This window comes from Podarcis tiliguerta (genome assembly GCF_965153285.1).
Source record: "Podarcis tiliguerta genome assembly, chromosome: 2".
NCBI lineage: Eukaryota > Metazoa > Chordata > Lepidosauria > Squamata > Lacertidae > Podarcis > Podarcis tiliguerta.
This window is the reverse complement of record NC_139535.1, coordinates 107755818-107777421: the sequence shown is the minus strand read 5'-3', so window position 1 is coordinate 107777421 and position 21604 is coordinate 107755818. Positions and strand designations below refer to the sequence as shown.

At 48.9% G+C, this 21604-nt stretch overlaps 1 long non-coding RNA gene across 1 annotated transcript; it reads left to right on the top strand.

Moving 5' to 3' along the window:
* Positions 1 to 1297: 1297 nt before the first annotated feature.
* LOC310671800 lies at positions 1298 to 15620 on the top strand. The gene is made up of 3 exons (XR_014508206.1): positions 1298 to 1550; positions 11737 to 11865; positions 15253 to 15620. It is a non-coding gene; the product is annotated as an uncharacterized lncRNA (long non-coding RNA).
* The last annotated feature ends 5984 nt before the right edge of the window (positions 15621 to 21604 follow it).

Below are 21604 nucleotides of genomic sequence, written 5' to 3'. Positions count from 1 at the left end.
AGCGAGCCAGGGGGGTACAGAGGAGGCACCTGCCCCCTCCATCAAGTAAATAAAGCAAGAAAAATACTGTACTTAACTGACCAGCTGTGTCGCAGATAACTCGGTTCTGCCTCCCCCTAACATAAAGCCTGCCACTCCCACCCCCAAATGTTGTTGTTGTTTAGTTGTTTAGTCGTGTCTGACTCTTTGTGACCCCATGGACCAGAGCACGCCAGGCACTCCTGTCTTCCACTGCCTCTCACAGTTTAGTCAAACTCATGCTGGTAGCTTCGAGAACACTATCCAACCATCTTGTCCTCTGTCGTCCCCTTCTTCTTGTGCCCTCCATCTTTCCCAACATCAGGGTCTTTTCCAGGGAGTCTTCTCTTCTCATGAGGTGCCCAAAGTATTGGAGCCTGAGCTTCACGATCTGTCCTTCCAGTGAGCACTCAGGGCTAGAATACGTTTGATCTTCTTAGAATCATAGAGTTGGAAGAGACCACAAGGGCCATTGAGTCCAACCCCCTGCCAAGCAGGAAACACCACCAGAGCACTCCTGACATATGGTTGTCAAGCCTCTGCTTAAAGACCTCCAAAGAAGGAGGTCTTCTTGCAGTCCATGGGACTCTCAAGAGTCTCCTGCAGCACCATAATTCAAAAGCACCAATTATTTGGCGATCAGCCTTCTTTATGGTCCAGCTCTCACTTCCATACATCACTACTGGGAAAACCATAGCTTTTACTATACGGACCTTTGTTGGCAAGGTGATGTCTCTGCTTTTTAAGATGCTGTCCAGGTTTGTCCCACCCCCAAATAAATTCTGGCTATGCCCATAATTGCAGCCTAACAAAATGGCCCCTCTGGAATTTGTCACACAAACATACACATGAATTTATAAATCTGTCTGTCCTTGGCTACCCAGAGCTTAAATACATGACCTTTCAGACACGCATTTGGAGAGGATCCCTAACTTGGCAGACAGACACACAGAGAGAAGACTTGGAATATGTAAAACAAAACTATCAATACAGGACGCAGCATTTTGCATTGAAATAGGAGACAATCACAGGTGGCAACGCTACGCGCGGGGGCAAAGCAAGCACTCCAGTTTATGGGGGGGGGGAGCTCAACCCCAAAAACAAAGCCCCCCCCCCCATTTAGCTACCGTCACGCCTCCTCCTTGTTGCACTTTTAAAAAACCGGGAGCCGTCATCAAATGCATGGGGGCGAAATGAGCTCTTGGCAATTTGGCACTGGACAAAAATCCCTTCCTGAATTTCTCAGGGCGGTTTTTAATAGAAAGCGGGGGCAGCCCCACTCGACGCTGGCTTGCCGATGAACGTGTGTAGGAGGAGGACGCGGATCGCACTGCGCGGCCGCAGCCCTCCTCCGCCGGAAGCAACGCGCGCTTGGGGGAGCGGAGCAGCGGAGAGCCGGGTGGGATTTGCTTCGGAGCGAATGCGCAATGGAAACCAGCAGGGAGGTTGCGCTCGGCGGCAGCCCAGTCCTGACTCTGTATACCTGGAAGTCAGTTGTTTTTCCCATTGAGTGCAACGAGGCTTCCTCGTGAGTAAGTACGCCTAAGGTTGGATTTAGCCCTGTAGAACTTTACTGGACCCGACGGTTTCATAGTAAATGTAGTAGGAGCTTGTTGCAAGGCGGTCGTCCAAATGGCTTTTCCTTGGGAGTAGAGTTTATCAAACTGGGGCAGAAACTTTACTATCGAGTAAAATATACAGATGAGGAACGAATTGTTGGGTAGGACAGTTAAGGTGAGAGTGGGATGTGATTTTTGCTTACGGGTTCCCTGAAACTATCTGAAGAAGTGTGCATGCTCATACCAGTAACAAACTTAGTTGGTCTCTAAGGTGCTACTGGAAGGAATTTTTTTATTTTGTTCCTGAAATGAAAGTTATTCCCCTTCCCTTATTTTTTTTCCATCCCTTTCCCTCCCACTCCTTTTGGGCAGCCGCCAAACAGAAGAGAAAGGTCAGCAGCCACCTTGTAGCCCGGCCTTTCCAATGTCGTGAGTTTCCGCCTTTGCAACGATTTCCCGAATCCTGGCTCGCCTCCAAATGTCTGACCGGTTCCGGTTTTGTAAAGATGCCATTGTCGCGCATGGGGCTAAACGCGGTTCACGTGCCGCCCTGCGAAAGGCGACTATCCAGAGCGCTCATTTCAATGATGTGTCTCTTCCGTTTTCAGTCCCTCATTAAAAACCACCCATTCACTTAAGAGAAGGGGGGGAAAGCCCAAATGTCTCATTGAACAGGCGCATGTGTAGCTAGCTACAGTGATACCTCGGGATGCGAACGGAATCTGTTCCGGAGCCCCGTTCGCATCCTGAACACAACGCAAGACGCGACGGCGCATCTGTGCATGTGTGGGCCGCGTTTTGCCGCTGACGCGCATGCGCGTGATGCCATTTTGAGCGTATGTGCATGCGTGAGCGGCGAAACCCGGAAGTAACGCTCTCCGTTACTTCCAGGTGGCTGTGGAGCGCAACTCGAATGCGCTCAACCCGAAGCACATTCAACCCGAGGTATGACTGTAGTGTCATTTTTCTAAAAAAAAGAGGTGCTGGAACTCACCGGAAACTTTTCCTTGTTCTCTTAGAATGGCAATGGCGCCCACTTGAGAGGTGCTGCAGCTGAGCTCCAGTGAGCTCTGACTGAAAAAAGGGTCTCACGTATACAGTGGTAGTGGGACGTGGGTGGCGCTGTGGGTAAAAGCCTCAGCGCCTAGGGCTTGCCGATCGAAAGGTCGGCGGTTCGAATCCCCGCGGCGGGGTGTGCTCCCATTGTTCGGTCCCAGCGCCTGCCAACCTAGCAGTTCGAAAGCACTCTCGGGTGCAAGTAGATAAATAGGGACCGCTTACTAGCGGGAAGGTAAACGGCGTTTCCGTGTGCGGCTCTGGCTCGCCAGAGCAGCGATGACACGCTGGCCACGTGACCCGGAAGTGTCTCCGGACAGCGCTGGCCCTCGGCCTCTTTGAGTGCGATGGGCGCACAACCCTAGAGTCTGTCAAGACTGGCCCGTACGGGCAGGGGTACCTTTACCTATATACAGTGGTACCTTGGTTATCAAACAGAATGTGTTCCGGGAGTCCGTTCGACTCCTAGAACCGTATGAAAAACAAAGCACAGCTTCCCATTGGCTGCAGGAGCGTCTTGCAGCCAATCGGAAGCCGTGCCGGATGTTCGGCTTCCAAAAACCATTGGGAAACTGGAACACTCACTTCCGGGTTTCGACTGTTCGGGAGCCAATTTTTTCGGGAGCCAAGGCATTCAGCTTCCAAGGTATGACTGTGCATGTGTACAGTGGAAACTTGTGTTACGTACTGTCTTCCTTGCGAACGCTACAGGTTGTGAGCTCCGCTAACCCGGAAGTAGATGCTCCCGGTTGTGAACTTTGCCCCGGGATGTGAGCGGAAATTGCGCGCCTCATGTTACGAGCGGTTTCGGCTTCAGTACGGACCTCCAGAACGAATTAAGTTCATACCCAGAGGTACCACTATATAAGATTTGTACTCTGGCAGCACATATACTAAAAATATACTATATATCCACACACATATACAGTGGTACCTCGGGTTACATACGCTTCAGGTTACATATGCTTCAGGTTACAGACTCCGCTAACCCAGAAATAGTACCTCAGGTTAAGAACTTTGCTTCAGGATGAGAATAGAAATCGTGCTCTGGTGGTGCGGCGACAGCGGGAGGCCCCATTAACCAAAGTGGTGCTTCAGGTTAAGAACAGTTTCAGGTTAAGAACAGACTTCCGGAACGAATTAAGTACTTAACCCGAGGTACCACTGTAATGAACTCCCCCAGAAACGGACAATAAGGGAAAACTAAGACAAGCTGTTCAAAGGAGATTAAGCAGTTCACCCATAATCCCCCAGCCTCACTCAGCAGGAAGCAATAAAACAGGCTGAGATTGCAAGTACTGTAGGTAGATTCTTCTTAACACTGGAAGAGGCCTCTGCTGAATAGGGCAGACCTTTGAGTAAACATTACAAAAGCGTCTTAGCTGATAGGAAGCGTTCTGAGGATCGCCTTTTTTCATCCCACTTTCAGCTTAGCAGTGCTGAAGGACGCCAGCGTAGAAGCAGTCTTAACTCCAGGTAAGTGTGCAGGATTGCAGCCACATCAGAGCTTATTGATGATGGCACTGAGCTTCTTGGGATGGCACTGTACAAATTTGCACCCAGGAGGGGGGCCAGATTGCCTCTTGGGACATGCCTGCCTGGTCTTGTCTGGTTTGTTTTCACAAGTCACATTTTAAGCCGTTCTCTGTGCCTCTTGAGTATGGAAAGGGATTTGCAAAGGCTAGTTTAACACGTGGCATTTAGGTCACAGTGCCAAACAAACTAGAAGCAAAACTGATTTTATATTTGAGTAAGCAAGCTTTTCTAATGGCAGATTCCGGGCACTTTACCTAGGGTCCATGTTTACTTTTGGAATGTGGCACAGCGGAGACTCTGGTGTCTTTAGGATATATGGTTTATTTACACATATATAGAACCTGAGTCTACGATGGAGGGGTTCACAGCATCAACACCCTGAAAGGGTCTTGTTTCTCCTATAGCTGCAGCCTTGGATTCAAACAGAAATCAAGCATGGCTCTGCCTCTCTGTCTTCTTCCGGCTTGCGGCTTTACATCTGGCCCACATCACTGCCAACTCTCAACCTAGGCTTTGTCCTTCTAACTCTGACATCTAGCAGAGAGCCCCCTCTCCTTTGTTCTCTTAATGGCCCATCACCCAGGCGATCACCTTGACACAGGAAGCAAAAAAGGTAAAGGTAAAGGGACCCCTGACTGTTAAGTCCAGTTGTGACCGACTCTGGGGTTGCGGCGCTCATCTCGCTTTATTGGCCGAGGGAGCCGGCGTACAGCTTCCGGCCAGCATGACGAAGCCGCTTCTGGTGAACCAGAGCAGCACACGGAAACGCCGTTTACCTTCCCACCGGAGCGGTACCTATTTATCTACTTGCACTTTGACGTGCTTTTGAACTGCTAGGTTGGCAGGAGCAGGGACCGAGCAACGGGAGCTCACCCCGTCGTGGGCATTCAAACCGCCAACCTTCTGATTAGCAAGTCCTAGGCCAGGGGTCTGCAACCTTTAAGACAAAAAGAGCCACTTGGACCCGTTTCCGAAGAAAAAAAAACCTGGGAGCCGCAAAACCATTGCGACATTTAAAGCATGCACGCCGCTGCCCTCCGATCTGACAGCGGGCGGGAAGGTGACGTCGGAATGGTGCATGACTAACACATGCACTGCCCCCATGCGACGTCACAGCCAGTACAGCGCCCACCACAGTGGGGAGTGTCGGGGCGCACAATGCGCCTCCTCCCCTCGCTAGTATCCACCCCGGAGCCGCAGCAAAGGTGTAAAGGAGCCACATGCGGCTCCGGAGCCGCGGGTTGCAGACCCCTGTCCTAGGCTCTGTGGTTTAACCCACAGTGCCACCCGCGTCCCACGAAGCTAGCCTGGCTTATATTTTAACACTTGCCGGTTCCAGGGTTTAGACGGATCTTGCGTGTAGCCTACTTCCTCCCTGCCCCCCCCCCCCCGCAACTCATAACAATATAATCAGCAGTGGTCTGGTGCCCCTTGGGACTGGTAGGGCGGAAGGCGGGGAGGCTAACAGTAGGTGGCGCCAGAGCTAATGGCAGGCAGATCCAAATCATGCTAGTTTTGCCCCCCCTCCCTACTGAGCTCTGCACTCCACTGTCCAAAATCCGTGTGACATGGGAGCTGGTTGCAGGTTTTTTGCGGTGGCACCACACTCCCTAAAGCGCAACGAGTGGTTCAGATCTCTGGCTTCTTCCAGGGATGCAGCCCACAAGGCCCTTTGTTGTTGTTGTTTAGTCGTTTAGTCGTGTCCCCATGGACCAGAGCACGCCAGGCACTCCTGTCTTCCACTGCCTCCCGCAGTTTGGTCAAACTCATGCTGGTAGCTTCGAGAACACTGTCCAACCATCTCGTCCTCTGTCGTCCCCTTCTCCTTGTGCCTTCCATCTTTCCCAACATCAGGGCCTTTTCCAGGGAGTCTTCTCTTCTCATGAGGTGGCCAAAGTATTGGAGTCTCAGCTTCAGGATCTGTCCTTCCAGGCCTTATTTCCTTAAGAATGGAGAGGTTTGATCTTCTTGCAGTCCATGGGACTCTCAAGAGTCTCCTCCCTTTACACTTTCACTTTGTAATTTAGCTTCTGCGAGAGGTCCGCTCTTTGTTGGCTGAGGATATTCTCGCACGTGGTGTTAGAAACACCTCCTGGCACACGACAAAAGCACGTGTGCTGGATTGTGAACATCAGTAACATCAGTAATGCGAGGCCGGCCGGCATGCGTGGTTTGCCTTCTCATTTCACACCAGATTTAAGTATCGCATAGGAAAATGTTGTGGTGCAGGCACCTGCGTATTGAGGGCGGAGTGGGTTGTGTTGTTTATGGCGAGTGATGTCATGGGCACTAGCCAAAAGGTGCTGTTGGTGTGTGCAACCTCGTTTCAGGCCGTAAACTGTATCACAATGACCTATTAATCGCTGGGTGATTAATTAATTGATGAAAAATGTGTAGATGTGAAGTTGTACAGTCATGCGGGAGAACTGGGGTTGCTGCATATCAGGTGCAATATGCGAAGTCTTTCAGTGCAATCCAGATTACGGCACAAAATGTTAAAGCGGGGCAGGGGAACTGTAACCCAGAACCTTGTTCCTATTCTGTCTTTCAGAGAAATTGGTGAGGATGTTATAATGTTGCTGCTGTAAATTACTAGAACTGTCATTCTTCAGATTTGAGGCTCTTCCTTTGGCTCTAGAAGTTAAGATCTCTTCGATGTTGCATCCAGCACACATTGCAGCAACTTGGAGGCTGCTTTTGAGGCAAAAATAAATAAATCGGAAATTTCAGCTGGTTCAGAATATATGCTGCTAACTGGGACCTGCTGTACAGAGCCTATTTTGCCAGTATTTAAAATCCTTTCCTAATTAAAAGTGCTGCTATTAAGCTAAGCTCTATCTGGGTCCAGAAGGGACGCGGGTGGCGCTGTGGGTTAAACCACAGAGCCTAGGACTTGCTGATCAGAAGGTCGGCGGTTCGAATCCCTGCGACGGGGTGAGCTCCCGTTGCTCGGTCCCTGCTCCTGCCAAGCTAACAGTTCAAAAGCACCCCAGAAAGTGCAAGTAGATAAATAGGTACCGCTCTGGCGGGAAGGTAAACGGCGTTTCCGTGCGCTGTTCTGGTTCGCCAGAAGCGGCTTAGTCATGCTGGCCACATGACCCGGAAGCTGTACACCGGCTCCCTCGGCCAATAAAGCGAGATGAGCGCTGCAACCCCAGAGTCGGTCACGACTGGACCTAACGGTCAGGGGTCCCTTTATCTGGGTCCACTGGTTGTGAGGTCTCACCTTTCCCTGCACGGACTAGACCAGCGTTTCCCAAACTTGGGTCTCCAGCAGTTTTTTTATTACGATTCCCATCCCTGACAACCGGTCCTGCTGGTTAAGGATGATGGGAGTTGTAGTCCAAAAAACCCAAGTTTGGGAAACCCTGGACTAGTCTATCTGCTGAGACCGTTCTTTGACAACCTGTTCCACGTGCCCTACCTTAAGCTGTGGCTATCCAGGACGGGACCTTTCATGTGGTGGCACCCTGAGCGTTTTGACAACCTTCCCATGCATATCTGCCTGGCCTGCATCAACACTGTTCTCTCCCAGGCACCGTTCTGTTCTCTTGAACCTTTTAGAGCAAATAATATGTTCCCGTCTTTCCCATTTTCAATTTCTTCTATTTGTATCTCTTTACAGATTTGGGTGGTGTTTTGTTTCCGTTAAAATATTTTATCTTCACATTGTTTTAGAAGCTGCGTGTACATCACCTTGAAGATCTATGGATGGATCTATAGATCTATAACCATTTGTTAAATGCAGTGGTACCTCAGGTTAAGTACTTAATTCGTTCCAGAGGTCCGTTCTTAACCTGAAACTGTTCTTAATCTGAAGCACTACTTTAGCTAATGGGGCCTCCTGCTGCTGCCGTGCCGCCGGAGCACGATTTCTGTTCTCATCCTGAAGCAAAGTTCTTAACCTGAGGTAATATTTCTGGGTTGGCGGAGTCTGTAACCTGAAGCGTATGTAACCTGAAGCGTATGTAACCTGAGGTACCACTGTATTATAGAGAAGGCAGCCTGTGGCACCCCTGGGAATCCCCGGTGATTTTCCTTTTGAATTGTTGCTGCAGGGCAATTAAGTTTTTCTGGATCGGCTTTAACAAAACCAGCGCTTCAGATTTAAAACAATGAAAGGCACCCATTTGCGGAGAGCTTTGTAGTAACACTTCTCCACAAAATGCAGCACTTTTCAGCAGTTCCGTGTGCTTGCTGGGGAGAAATGACTGGTGGGAGACAACACCTCCAAACCACATACTTCTAAGCATGACGCGATATGTTACCTATAGTTGCGTGGTTCCATTTTATTGCAGCCCCCAAGGTTGCAATCTGAAGTGGAAGATTGGCACAGGAAGAGGGAGAGGACCTTCTAAACCCTTACCTCCCAGCCTGCTTCCCCACCACCACTGAAAATCGCCCACGCCCACAGACGTCTTCTCCTCACTGTAGAAAAGACGTGTGTACCTATGTATGTTTCCTACCACAGCGGGGCTCAAAGCAGCTCGGAGGCTGGTGCTTTTAGGCAGGAAAGAACAGCTCCAGGGGAAAGGGTTAAGAAACCCCTCTCCCCTAAGGGAAGGGCCGTGGCGGAGTCACAGGGAAAGGGCAGCGCAACACAAGGTTCCAGATTTGGCATCTCTAGGTGGGGCTAGGAGAGACCGCTGCCCAAAAGCTTGGAGAGTCATCACTAGTTATTGTATACCCTCCCAACATTTCTCCAAAGAAAATAGGAATGTCCTATTCAATAATGATGATGATAATAATAATAATAATAATAATAATAATAAAATAAAATAAAATTTTAACCTTGCACACCTGGCTGGGTTTCCCCAGCCACTCTTGGCGGCTTCCAACAGAATATTAAAATACAGTGGTACCTCAGGTTAAGTACTTAATTCGTTCCGGAGGTCCGTACTTAATCTGAAACTGTTCTTAAACTGAAGCACCACTTTAGCTACTGGGTGCTGCCGCTGCACCGCTGGAGCACGATTTCTGTTCTCATCGTGAAGCACAGTTCTTAACCTGAAGCACTATTTCTGGGTTCGCGGAGTCTGTAACCTGAAGCGTATGTAACCTGAGGTACCACTGCACAATAGTCTATTAAACTTTAAAAGCTTCCCTAAAGAGGGCTGCCTTCAGATGTCTTCTAAAAGTCTGGTAGTTGTTTTTCTCTTTGACATCTGGTGGGAGGGCATTCCACAGGGCGGGCGCCACCACCAAGAAGGCCCTCGGAGCTGGACCTCAGTGTCCGGGCAGAACGATGGGGGTGGAGTTGCTCCTTCAGGTAATAGGTAAAAAAAGGTAAAGGTAAAGGACCCCTGGACGGTTAAGTCCAGTCAAAGGCGACTATGGGGTGCACCACTCATCTCACTTTAGGCCGAGGGAGCCAGTGTTTGTTCACAGACAGCTTTCTGGGTCATGTGGCCAGCATGACTAAACTGCTTCTGGCACAACGGGACACCGTGACGGAAGCCAGAGCGCACAGAAACGCTGTTTACCTTCCCGCTGCAGCAGTACCTATTTATCTACTTGCGCTGGTGTGCTTTTGAACTGCTAGGTTGGCAGAAGGCTGGGACACAGCAATGGGAGCTCACCCCTTCATGGGGATTCGAACCGCCGACCTTCTGATCGCCACCCTAAGAGGCTCAGTGGTTTAGACCCTTGGCATTGTTCTTTTTTTGGTATTTCCTCTGTCTTCCAAGCTTGTGCTAATATAATTCTTGCCGCTGTTGTTGCGTACATAAATAATTTCCAATTTTCTTTTTTTAAAATCTTGAGTCCACTTGAGTCTCGAGTGACACAAATGAATTCACAAATATCCCTGAGAGACATACCTGCTCCTTCTGAGGGAATGTAACCCCATCCAGAGCAGGCGACACATCACACCCATCCGGTCTGACGGCCGCCCACCAACAGCCCTTCCGTCTAGTCTAGATTCGGTTTCAGTTACTCAGCTTTCTGAGGCAAGACATCGATCTGTCACATCCACACAGCGCAACCCAGAAAGTTTCCGGCTGCAGAGGTTTCCATCTTAGTCCTTTGAACGAGTTAGGTATACAGTCAGTCGTATTTCGGAAGTCAAACGCCTTGCGACTCAAACGTTTTTGGCTTCAGAACGCCGCAAACCTGGAAACGACTGTTCTTTGGAACCCGAACGTCCGGCGTGGCTTCCGATTGGCTGCGGGAGCTTCCTGCAGCCAATTGGAAGCCGCGCCTTGGTTTCCGAACGTTTTGAAAGTCGAACAGACTTCTATAATGGATTCCGTTCGACTTCCGAGGTACAGCTGTACTTTAGCATGGGCGTAGCCAGGATTTTTGTTGGGGGTGGGGCAGGACCAATGTGATTGGTCGGTTAGTTAAGTATTTCTATTGTTTTACTTGATCTGGGGGGGGGGGCAGCTGCCCCCTGGCTACACCCATGTACTTGAGCCTATTGAAGTCATAGAATTATAAACTTGTAGGGGGATGCGGGTGGCGCTGTGGGTAAAACCTCAGTGCCTAGGACTTGCCGATCGCATGGTCGGCGGTTCGAATCCCCGTGGCGGGGTGAGCTCCCGTCCTTCGGTCCCAGCTCCTGCCCACCTAGCAGTTCGAAAGCACATCAAAGTGCAAGTAGATAAATAGGTACCACTCCGGCGGGAAGGTAAATGGCGTTTCTGTGTGCTGTGCTGGTGCTGGCTTGCCAGATGCAGCTTCGTCACGCTGGCCACGTGACCCGGAAGTGTCTCCGGACAGCGCTGGCCCCCGGCCTCTTAAGTGAGATGGGCGCACAACCCTAGAGTCGGACACGACTGGCCCGTACGGGCAGGGGTACCTTTACCTTTAGGGTTGAAAGGGACAACGAGGGTCATCCTGCGAAGCAGGACTCGAATCCACAACCCTGAGATTTAAGAGTCTCGTGCTCTATCCACAGAGCTGGTAAATCATTGTGTATTTCATCCTGTATTTCATCCTGCACATCCCCTTTACTTCTGAGCCTGATGTATATCCTGCCCATTGAGGATATTTGCAGGGCTCTTCTCACCCCCCCCCGCCGGAACTCAGTTCCAGCCAGTGGCTTAGCGTGGGGGGTGCAGGGGGGGCTGACCGCACCAGGCGCAACATCTGGGGGGGGGGGCGCTCGCACTCGCAGTGCTAAAATTAGTGCTAAAATCCACGAGTTAGGGGGCGCAAATTACTTGCCTTGCCCCGGGTGCTGACAACCCACGCTACGCCACTGCCTGCGGGTATTGGGCGGTACAGTGGTACCTCGGGTTAAGTACTTAATTTGTTCCGGAGGTCCGTTCTTAACCTGAAACTGTTCTTAACCTGAGGTACCATTTTAGCAAATGGGGCCTCCTGCTGCTGCCGTGCGATTTCTGTTCTCATCCTGAAGCAAAGTTCTTAACCTGAGGTACTATTTCTGCGTTAGCGGAGTCTGTACCCTGAAGTGTATGTAACCTGAAGCGTATGTAACCCAAGGTACCACTGTATGTGATTCCTGCAGCCCAATAAAACCTGATCACGCTTTAGCAGGTAATGAAGAGCTGTTGTGGATCAGGCTGAAAAGGAAGCCTGCCTTGTCCTGCGTTTCTTCTCACAGAGGCCGACCAGAAGCCCATGGGAAACCCGTACAGAGGACATGAGCACAGCCGCACTCTTGTGAATCCTAGCAACTGGTCTTCAGAGGCATGTCTTCCATTTCCAGCACTGAAGGCAGAAAATAGCCACTGTAAGTACGCCGGGAGCGGAAGAACTGCAGCAAATATTGCCCCCACCCCCCATCTAGCAGAAATTCCAGTGTGATTCAAGAATAAGCTTATCAAAATGTTCAGGTGCTAATGCTCATTTGGGGTGCCTCTCCGCTCCAGTGTGCTAACCCCAGAATCCCCAAGTGTCCCTGTTTTCCAGGGAGAGTCCCCGGTTTGCAGAAGCCGTCTCCTTCTCTAATTTGATTTCGGAATGTGCCGCTTTCCCTTAGGGCATCCCTATTTTCACCGGAGAAATGTTGGAAGGTACAGTAAAAGGTAGGGAGGCGGGTGGTGCTGCGGGTAAAACCACAGAGCCTAGGACTTGCTGATCAGAAGGTCAGTGGTTCGAATCCCCGCGACGGGGTGAGCTCCTGTTGCTCAGCCCCTGCTCCTGCCCACCTAGCAGTTCAAAAGCACGTCAAAGTGCAAGTAGATAAATAGGTACCGCTCCGGCGGGAAGGTAAACGGCATTTCCGTGCACTGCTCTGGTTCGCCATGCTTAGTCATGCTGGTCACATGACCCGGAAGCTGTACACTGGCTCCCTCGGCCAATAAAACGAGATGAGAGCCGCAACCCCAGAGTCGGTCACGACTGGACCTAATGGTCAGGGGTCCCTTTACCTTTACCTTACAGTAAAAGGTAAAGGTGCCCCTGACCATTAGGTGCAGATAAACAAGCTATAGCTTAGGGCCCCACTCTCTTGGGGCCCTCCCAAAAATGGAAAGGAAAAACAACAACTGGATGTACATTTCCAAGATATAAGATAAAAAAACACCCAAATAAAATAAAACCTACATACAGCGACAGTGTTTTGTGTTGCATAGGCTCCTATGATGTAAGTAATGGGCTCCGCCTGCTAGCCTGCTCCCTAAAATATCACTGGTTTGCTCATTTCTATATATAGGGTGCCTACATTCTGCATGTGCAAATGGCTTTAGATACCTATTAGTAAAGGTAAAGGACCCCTGACAGTTAAGTCCAGTCGTGAACAACTCTGGGGTTGCGGTGCTCATCTCGCTTTACTGGCCGTGGGAGCCGACATTTGTCTGCAGACAGCTTCCGGGTCATGTGGCCAGCATGACTAAGGCGCTTCTGGCGAAACCAGAGCAGCGCACAGAAACACTGTTTTCCTTCCCGCTGGAGCAGTACCTATTTATCTACTTGCACTTTGATGTCCTTTCGAACTGCTAGGTTGGCAGGAGCATGGACCGAGCAACGGGAGCTCACCCCGTTGCAGGGATTCGAACTGCCGACCTTCTGATCGGCAAGCCCTAGGCTCTGTGGTTTAGACCACAGCCTCACCCGTGACCCCAGGAAGGTACAGTAGGATGTCCCTATTTTCATCAGAGAAATGTTGGAGGGTATGTTATAAGAGGACAAGGGAGGCATTCATGGTGAGTGCTGGTACCTCCATTTCTATAAAAATAGCACTGGTTATAGAACCATGAGCATCCATTTCATCTGAATGAACAATTAGTTCATTCCACACCTTTAAATGCATTTCTCCATTACTCAAGAGAGCTCCAGGCTGTGACTCATTTTGCAAGAGGAGATTCAGGTGCATACAAGTGCATGTCCCTAGTTTTATCAGAGGAATGTTGGAGGGTATGGAATAGGGCGTTCCCCAGGTGGGACTTGATGGAACTCAGTTCTGGCACCTCTCAGGTGGGCGCCATTGAGGTGTTCCTCCTGAGTCCTGTCCCCTCTTTTTCAAGAAAAATAGCACTGGGCATCCCTATTTTCATCAGAGAAATGTTGGAGGGTATGCAACCCTGTAGGAAAGGCCACTAGTCCCAGGGAACCTGTCCTTGTTCTTTCTCTCTGCCGCCGCCCCCTGCCTAGGACTATGGGAAAGGGATTTGCACAGCCGTACAGTGGCCTCATCAATTTCTTACAAAGGATGCCCGTCCCTTGGGCCTGAAGCAAGGTGGATGAAAACCAATGATTTTTTTAAAGTATAAAAATTGGGGTTTTTTAATTGATTTAAATCATATTTTTTTATTTAAATTAGATTTTTTAAATAAAATGCTTTTGGAGGATAAATCTTTCTAAAGATTTTCTATTTAGGTTACCAAAGGCTAAGGAAATAAGGATTTGTTTTAAGTTTTTCGTGTGTGCTAAAACTCAGTCTAAGTTTTTGTGTTTTTTTTAAAAAAAAGTTTAACCACATCAGTTAAGAAACATGGATACATATGCTATGATGTTATTGCTTTAGTTAAATAAACTGTTTAAATTGTTATTAAGGAAATGATTATTTTTCTCCTTCCAATAAAGTACAGCAGAAAAGTTTTCCAGATATAAATAAGTTACGGTAACTTATTAAACCTCAAATAATTTCATAATTATCTATGTATTTCTAATAGTATAACCAAATCAGTAATTTTTGATCTCACTGTAAAAGCTACTCTGAAAATTTATTATTCCAAAAACAAAACCCTCATCTGGTTGTAAATATTAAGATTATACCAGCAAGAATGAGTTTTTCTGTAATATATATATATATGATCTAAATCAAGTCTTACTGACTAGTGATTTAAATCAACAACAACAACAACAACAACAATTTATTATTTGTACCCCGCCCATCTGGCTGGGTTTCCCCAGCCACTCTGGGCGGCTTCCATAGAAACCAAAAATACACTAAAATATCACAGATTAAAAACTTCCCTGAACAGGGCTGCCTTAAGATGTCTTCTGAATGTCAGGTAGTTATTTATCGCTTTGACATCTGATGGGAGGGCGTTCCACAGGGCGGGTGCCACTACCGAGAAGGCCCTCTGCCTGGTTCCCTGTAGCTTTGCTTCTCGCAATGAGGGAACTGCCAGAAGGCCCTCGGCGCTGGACCTCAGCGTCCGGGCAGAACGATGGGGGTGGAGACGCTCCTTCAGGTATCAAATCAAATTGATCCACCCAAATTCCACCCTGGCCTGAAGTCATTCTTTGCAGGAGTTGGGGGCCCAGGCTTTAGTTGAAATGCTGTGGAGTTGTAAGGATGAAGAAGCAGGAAATAAGAGCTGGAACTTGAAGAAAATAAACAATCACTGTTTGTTTCTGGGATCGGTATTGCATATGCAATATTGAACCAGGATTATCTTTCTCTAGCTTCAGCAAGGCTGTGCTGCACTGCCCTCGTGTGGTGAGAGCTTTAATTAAATCTGAGTAGGATTTCTAGACACAGTTCTGTATTATCCGACAGCTACAGCAGAATGAGGAACTGTGTTAGGACCACAGTACTGTATTACAATTATCCCCCCCCCAATTATATTTTATTAAGTTTCAACATTTTTAGCATATATAATCAAAACACAATTATGTCTTTTTCTCTTGTTTTCGTTGACTTCCCACCCCAATTTCCGTGGAGAACCAGATACACAAATATAAGATGGGGGACACCTGGCTTGCCAGCTGTACATGCAGAAACGATCTAGGGGGTCCTAGCAAAAAGAAAAGAAAAGCTAATGCTATTCTAGGATCCAGTAACAGAAGTATAGTCCTGTGTGAGTGTCTGGAGGCGGTTGGAGGATGGATGGCGGCTAATGGATTGAGGTTAAATCCTGACTAGACAGAAGTACTGTTTTTGGGGGACAGGGGGCGGGCTGGTGTGGAGGACTCCCTGGTCCTGAATGGGATAACTGTGCCCCTGAAGGACCAGGTGCGCAGCCTGGGAGTCATTTTGGACTCGCAGCTGTCCATGGAAGCGCAGATCAATTCTGTGTCCAGGGCAGCTGTCTACCAGCTCCACCTGGTATGCAGGCTGAGAACCTACCTGCCCGCAGACTGTCTCACCAGAGTGGTGCATGCTCCTCACAAGTTCCAGCTTGTCAATATCATTTTTAAATTGTGCTGCCCAGAACTGGACACAGTACTCCAGGAGTGATCTGACAGAAACAGAATAGAGCAGGACTTCCCTTGATCTGAACATCATCATCATCATCATAAATTTATTATTTATACCCCACCCATCCGGCTGGGTTTCTCCAGCCACTCTGGATGGCATCCAACCGAGTGTTAAAAACAATACAGCATTAAATATTTAAAACTTCCCTAAACAGGGCTGCCTTCAGATGTCTTTTAAAAATAAGATAGCTTCTTATTTCCTTGACATCTGATGGGAGGGCGTACCACAGGGCGGGCGCCACTACCGAGAAGGCCCTCTGTCTGGTTCCCTGTAACCTCAGTTCTTGCAGCGAGGGAACCACCAGAAGGCCCTCGGAGCTGGACATCAGTGTCCAGGCTGAATGATGGGGGTGGAGACACTCCTTCAGGTATACAGGACCGAGGCCGTTTAGGGCTTTAAAGGTCAGCACCAACACTTTGAATTGTGCTCGGAAACGTACTGGGAGCCAATGCAGATCTCTCAGAACCGGTGTTATGTGGTCCTGGTGGCCACTCCCAGTCACCAGTCTAGCTGCTGCATTCTGGATTAATTGCACTTCAAAGGTAGCCCCACATAGAGCGCATTTCAGTAGTCCAAGCGGGAGATAACTAGAAGACCTTACCTGGAAGACCTTGGTCAACTACACAATCTTTGCCGCTCGGCTTGCCCAAGGCTTGGAGGAGGCGGCAGCTCTGACACCGGGCAGATGGCACTCAGAAGTCTTGTTTATTGCCGCATCGGAGAATCTGACTCCTCAGAGACCTTGGAAGCCCAGCTGGCCCCAGATGACGACGAGGCAAACTGGTGAGAATCCATGTTGCGGACGGACTAGCAAACTTTCCCAGCTCTTGATCCTTCTAACTGGGAGTTTGCCTTGCACCATTTTAAATAAATTCATGCAACCTGAGACCAAGTCCCTTTGAATGGCACAATCTTCTTGGCTCTGGGCCTTCTTGGCTCTGGCAGGTCATTGGGCAATTATGTCCAGTTGTGGAAAAACATGGTTTTGTTCTTTCTGTTGTTGAATATTTTCTGTAATCTTGCGTCAATAAAAAAGTTGTGGGGTTTTGCTTGCAAAGAGGATTACTCTTATCCATCTTCTCTCTGTTGTTGTTGTTGTTGTTATTGTTGTTGTTTTTTGTCTATGCAAAAAATCAGTACAATGGTACATCGGAAGTTGAACAGAATCTGTTCTGGAAGTTCCTTTGACTTCCAAAACGTTGGAAAGCCACGTCAGACGTTCAGGTTTCAAAGAACGTTTGCAAACCAGAACACTCACTTCTAGGTTTGCGGTGTTCGGGAGCCAAAACGTTGGACTCGCAAGGCGTTCTGCATCCAAGGTCCGACTGTAATTATCTTTCTAGCATCACTGCTGCATTTGTCACTTTGACCAGCAGATGGTGCCAGAGAAGAACTGTTTGTTATATTGTCTAAGGCAGGGGTCCTTTTTCAGCCTTGGGCTGGTCCACCATCACTCAGACCTTGTGGGGGGCAGGACTATATTTTTTGGGGGGAAATGAACGAATTCCTATGCCCCACAAATAACCCAGAGATGCATTTTAAATAAAAGCACACATTCTACTCATGTAAAAACACCAGGCAGGCCCCACAAATAACCCAGAGATGCATTTTAAAGAAAAGGACACATTCTACTCATGTAAAAATATGCTGATTCCTGGACCGTCCGCGGGCCGGATTGAGAAGGCGATTGGGCCGCATCCGGCCCACAAACCTTTGGTTGCCTACCCCTGGTCTAAGGCACCTTTTACTGCCTTGTGTGTATTGGATAACTGCTGGCTTGCGTATGGTTCCAAAGATTGCAATAGTTTGAACATTTGGCACATTTTGTGTGTGTGTTTTGTATCACTTCATGCCAATGTTGCCAGCGAAAGAAGAGTGTCTTGTCCGTGGGCACGAGTAACATTTGAACGATGAAGCCATCACAAAAACACACACATATTGATGTTGAGAACAGGGCAACTATTTGTCTGCCCTTAGATGTCTCTCTGCTTATTTAACCTATATGCAGAATTCATCATGCGAAAGGCTGGGCTGGATGAATCCCTAGCCGGAATTAAGACTGCCGGAAGAAATATCAACAACCTCAGATATGCAGATGACACAACCTTGATGGCAGAAAGTGAGGAGGAATTAAAGAACCTTTTAATGAGAGTGAAAGAGGAGAGCGCAAAATATGGTCTGAAGCTCAACATAAAAAAAAATGAAGATCATGGCCACTGGTCCCACCACCTCCTGGCAAATAGAAGGGGAAGAAATGGAGGCAGTGAGAGATTTTACTTTCTTGGGCTCCATGATCACTGCAGATGGTGACAGCAGTCACGAAATCAAAAGACGCCTGCTTCTTGGGAGAAAAGCAATGACAAACCTAGACAGCATCTTAAAAAGCAGAGACATCACCTTGCCAACAAAGGTCCATATAGTTAAAGCTATGGTTTTCCCAGTAGTGATGTATGGAAGTGAGAGCTGGACCATAAAGAAGGCTAATTGTGGAAGAATTGATGCCTTTGAATTATGGTGCTGGAGGAGACTCTTGAGGGTCCCATGGACTGCAAGAAGATCAAACCTATCCATTCTGAAGGAAATCAGCTCTGAGTGCTCACTGGAAGGACAGATCCTGAAGCTGAGGCTCCAGTACTTTGGCCACCTCATGAGAAGAGAAGACTCCCTGGAAAAGACCCTGATGTTGGGAAAGATGGAGGGCACAAGGAGAAGGGGACGACAGAAGACGAGATGGTTGGACAGTGTTCTCGAAGCTACCAGCATGAGTTTGACCAAACTGCGGGAGGCAGTGGAAGAGAGGAGTGCCTGGCGTGCTCTGGTCCAGGGGGTCACGAAGTGTCGGACACGACTAAACAACAACAACACGCCGTCTTTGAATAATCAGGCATCGTTCTAAAAGTGGTAGTCGCCCCTTCTTCCCTCCTCCCCTTTTCTAAGTTGGGACCTGCCATTTAATTCTCCCCTTTCCCCCTCCCATCACATCTTTCCGGGCTTTTATTGGCAAAAGGAGCCAGACAGAGGCTTAATACCCCTTGCACTCTGACGCTTTTGCAGTATGGAGTAGCTGGGGAAAGGGGGAAATTGCCCTATCCTATCACAATGACGGGACGCGGGTGGCGCTGTGGGTTAAAGCCTCAGCGCCTAGGGCTTGCCGATCGAAAGGTCGGCGGTTCGAATCCCCGCGGCGGGGTGCGCTCCCGTCGTTCGGTCCCAGCTCCTGCCAACCTAGCAGTTCGAAAGCACCTTTGGGTGCAAGTAGATAAATAGGGGCCGCTTACTAGCGGGAAGGTAAACAGCGTTCCGTGTGCGGCTCTGGCTTGCCAGAGCCGCGATGTCACGCTGGCCACGTGACCCGGAAGTGTCTGCGGACAGCGCTGGCCCCCGGCCTCTTGAGTGAGATGGGCGCACAACCCTAGAGTCTGTCAAGACTGGCCCATACGGGCAGGGGTACCTTTACCTTTACCTATCACCAAGGAAGACGTCAGATCAGGCAGAACCTACCCATCCTGGCTAGTAGCTAATGGTAGCCTCTTCCTCCATGAAATTGTCTAATCCTATTTTAAAGCTCCCAGGTGACCTGGGTTCTTCCAGATGACCTGTTGCTCAGTCACCCAACCTCATTTGTCCGCAGGGTGATTGAACGATGTTTGTTATTTAATGAACATTTGTTCTGGGTTGTGGTTGTTTTTTGGGGGTTTTTTTTGTCAATTAATTTTTATTAGTTTTCCAAATTTTTAACAAATGAACAACAAATTTAACACAGATTTAAAAACTTGACTTTTCATTCCCCTCCTTCAAGGTGCTTCTTTCCCCTCCCTCCTGTGCTGCTTACAGTAAAATACTTTTTCTTAATTTCTAATACTTTTCCACCCACAGTTCTAATTTGTTCGCGGGGAGATGTGACTTTGCTTCCAAGCAAGCACAACCCCACATTTCCCAGAGTGTTTCTACGTCACTTTCCTTTATCGGAAAAAGTCTGATCTTACGTGCAAAGCAAGCTTTGTTGCGCAAAACCTCCCAAATATTCTGTAAAAATGTCACATCACGAATGTGCTGGTGTGGGGTCGTATCCCACCAGAAAACTGTGACAGACTGTGAAATATACTCGGAGTCGAGAGTGGATTTCATGCTCTTTATTCAGTTCATAGTGGTGAGGAGGAATGGAAGTTCCCCCAGAATGTCTGCTTTATATACATTACTTACACAGTGGGACCAACGTGATTGGCTAATTCTGGGATTCTCCTGTAGGCAATCAGGTTGCGGATTCACTTCCACCTGGAGCTGGATTGGGTGGCTCCTGTGGACTAATCAGACTGCTGCATTCTAGATCCTATTGTTCTAGGACCAATCAGACCGCTGCATTCTGGATCCTATTGTTCTAGGACCAATCAGACCGCTGCATTCTGGATCCTATTGTTCTAGGACCAATCAGACTGCTGCATTCTGAATCCTATTGTTCTAGGACCAATCAGACTGCTGCATTTTGGATCCTATTCAACTCAGTACATAACAGACTGGAAGCACTTTTTTTTTTTTGCAATGGAAAAACAAGAGCATGTGTTCCCCAGACACAGAGGCAGGGAAGGGGAGCGAAATGGTTCACATTCAGCCCAAGATGTTCTTTAAACACAGCCTAGAATGGTCCCTCACTGCCCCCGGAAAAGCTGGGGAGGGAGTTTCCAAGCAGGAATTCCACAAGATCCCACAGGAAAACAGGCAGGAAAAGACGCTGGATGAACCTAGAGTGCGCCAAAAAAAAAAGAAGTCCCGGACATGTGTCCCTTTGCAGCATTCAGAATAATAGGCTCAAGATGAGGTTTTGTTCTCTCTCTCTCCTCCCCCCCAAAGTCTGCCTGTTGCATTTGCTTCATTGCTGAATCTCATGCCAAAGGCACTCCGTAACTAGCTGGGGACAAGGCACAAGTGTGAGTCACAAACAGAAAACTTAAGTCGGGCTCAGATATTTCAAGGCGCTGCCCGGAAAACAGAATCTCCAAGCCTCACGCTAGCGTGGAAGGGACAGCAGTCTAGGAGGTTATTCAGAGTCCACGGCCAAAACTTGAGTTAACGTAGCTCACTTGACTGCAGCTGCACTTTGAAGCGGGGGAAATTGACAATGCCAAATTGTTGGGTTTCCCCATCCCACCCCCATTTTTTTTAAAAAAATCAAGTTTCTAGGCGGCATCGTTATGAGGAAGAGCTTGTGAGCAGTGGCGTAGCGTGGGTTGTCAGCACCCGGGGCAAGGCAAGTAATTTGCGCCCCCTAACCCGGGGCAAGGCAAGTAATTTGCGCCCCCCCGCTGCACTGTCCCTCCCCCAGATAGTCCCTCACTCTCTCTCCGCACCGCACCGCACGCCTGGCACCCTCCCCTCCACAGTGGGCGGTGACCCGGCGGCTCAGATCGGATTTGCACAGCCAGCACTGCAGTGAGAGAGAGTGAGTGAGCCAGGTAGGGGCAGAGAGCTGCGAGTGCGAGCGCCCCCCCCCAGATGTTGCACCCGGTGCGGCAGGCCCCCCCTGCACCCCCCACGCTACGCCACTGCTTGTGAGAACACATTGATGCAGTTAATTGCTCATTGCTGTCCAGCATGGATCTGAAGCTTATGTGCTGTGTTATCAAGCCTGCTTCGTCTTACAGTGGTACCTCAGGTTAAGTACTTAATTCGTTCTGGAGGTCCATTCTTAACCTGAAACTGTTCTTAACCTGAAGCACCACTTTAGCTAATGGGGCCTCCTGCTGCCGCCGCGCTGCCAGAGCCCGATTTCTGTTCTTATCCTGAAGCAAAGTTCTTAACCTGAAGCACTATTTCTGGATTAGCG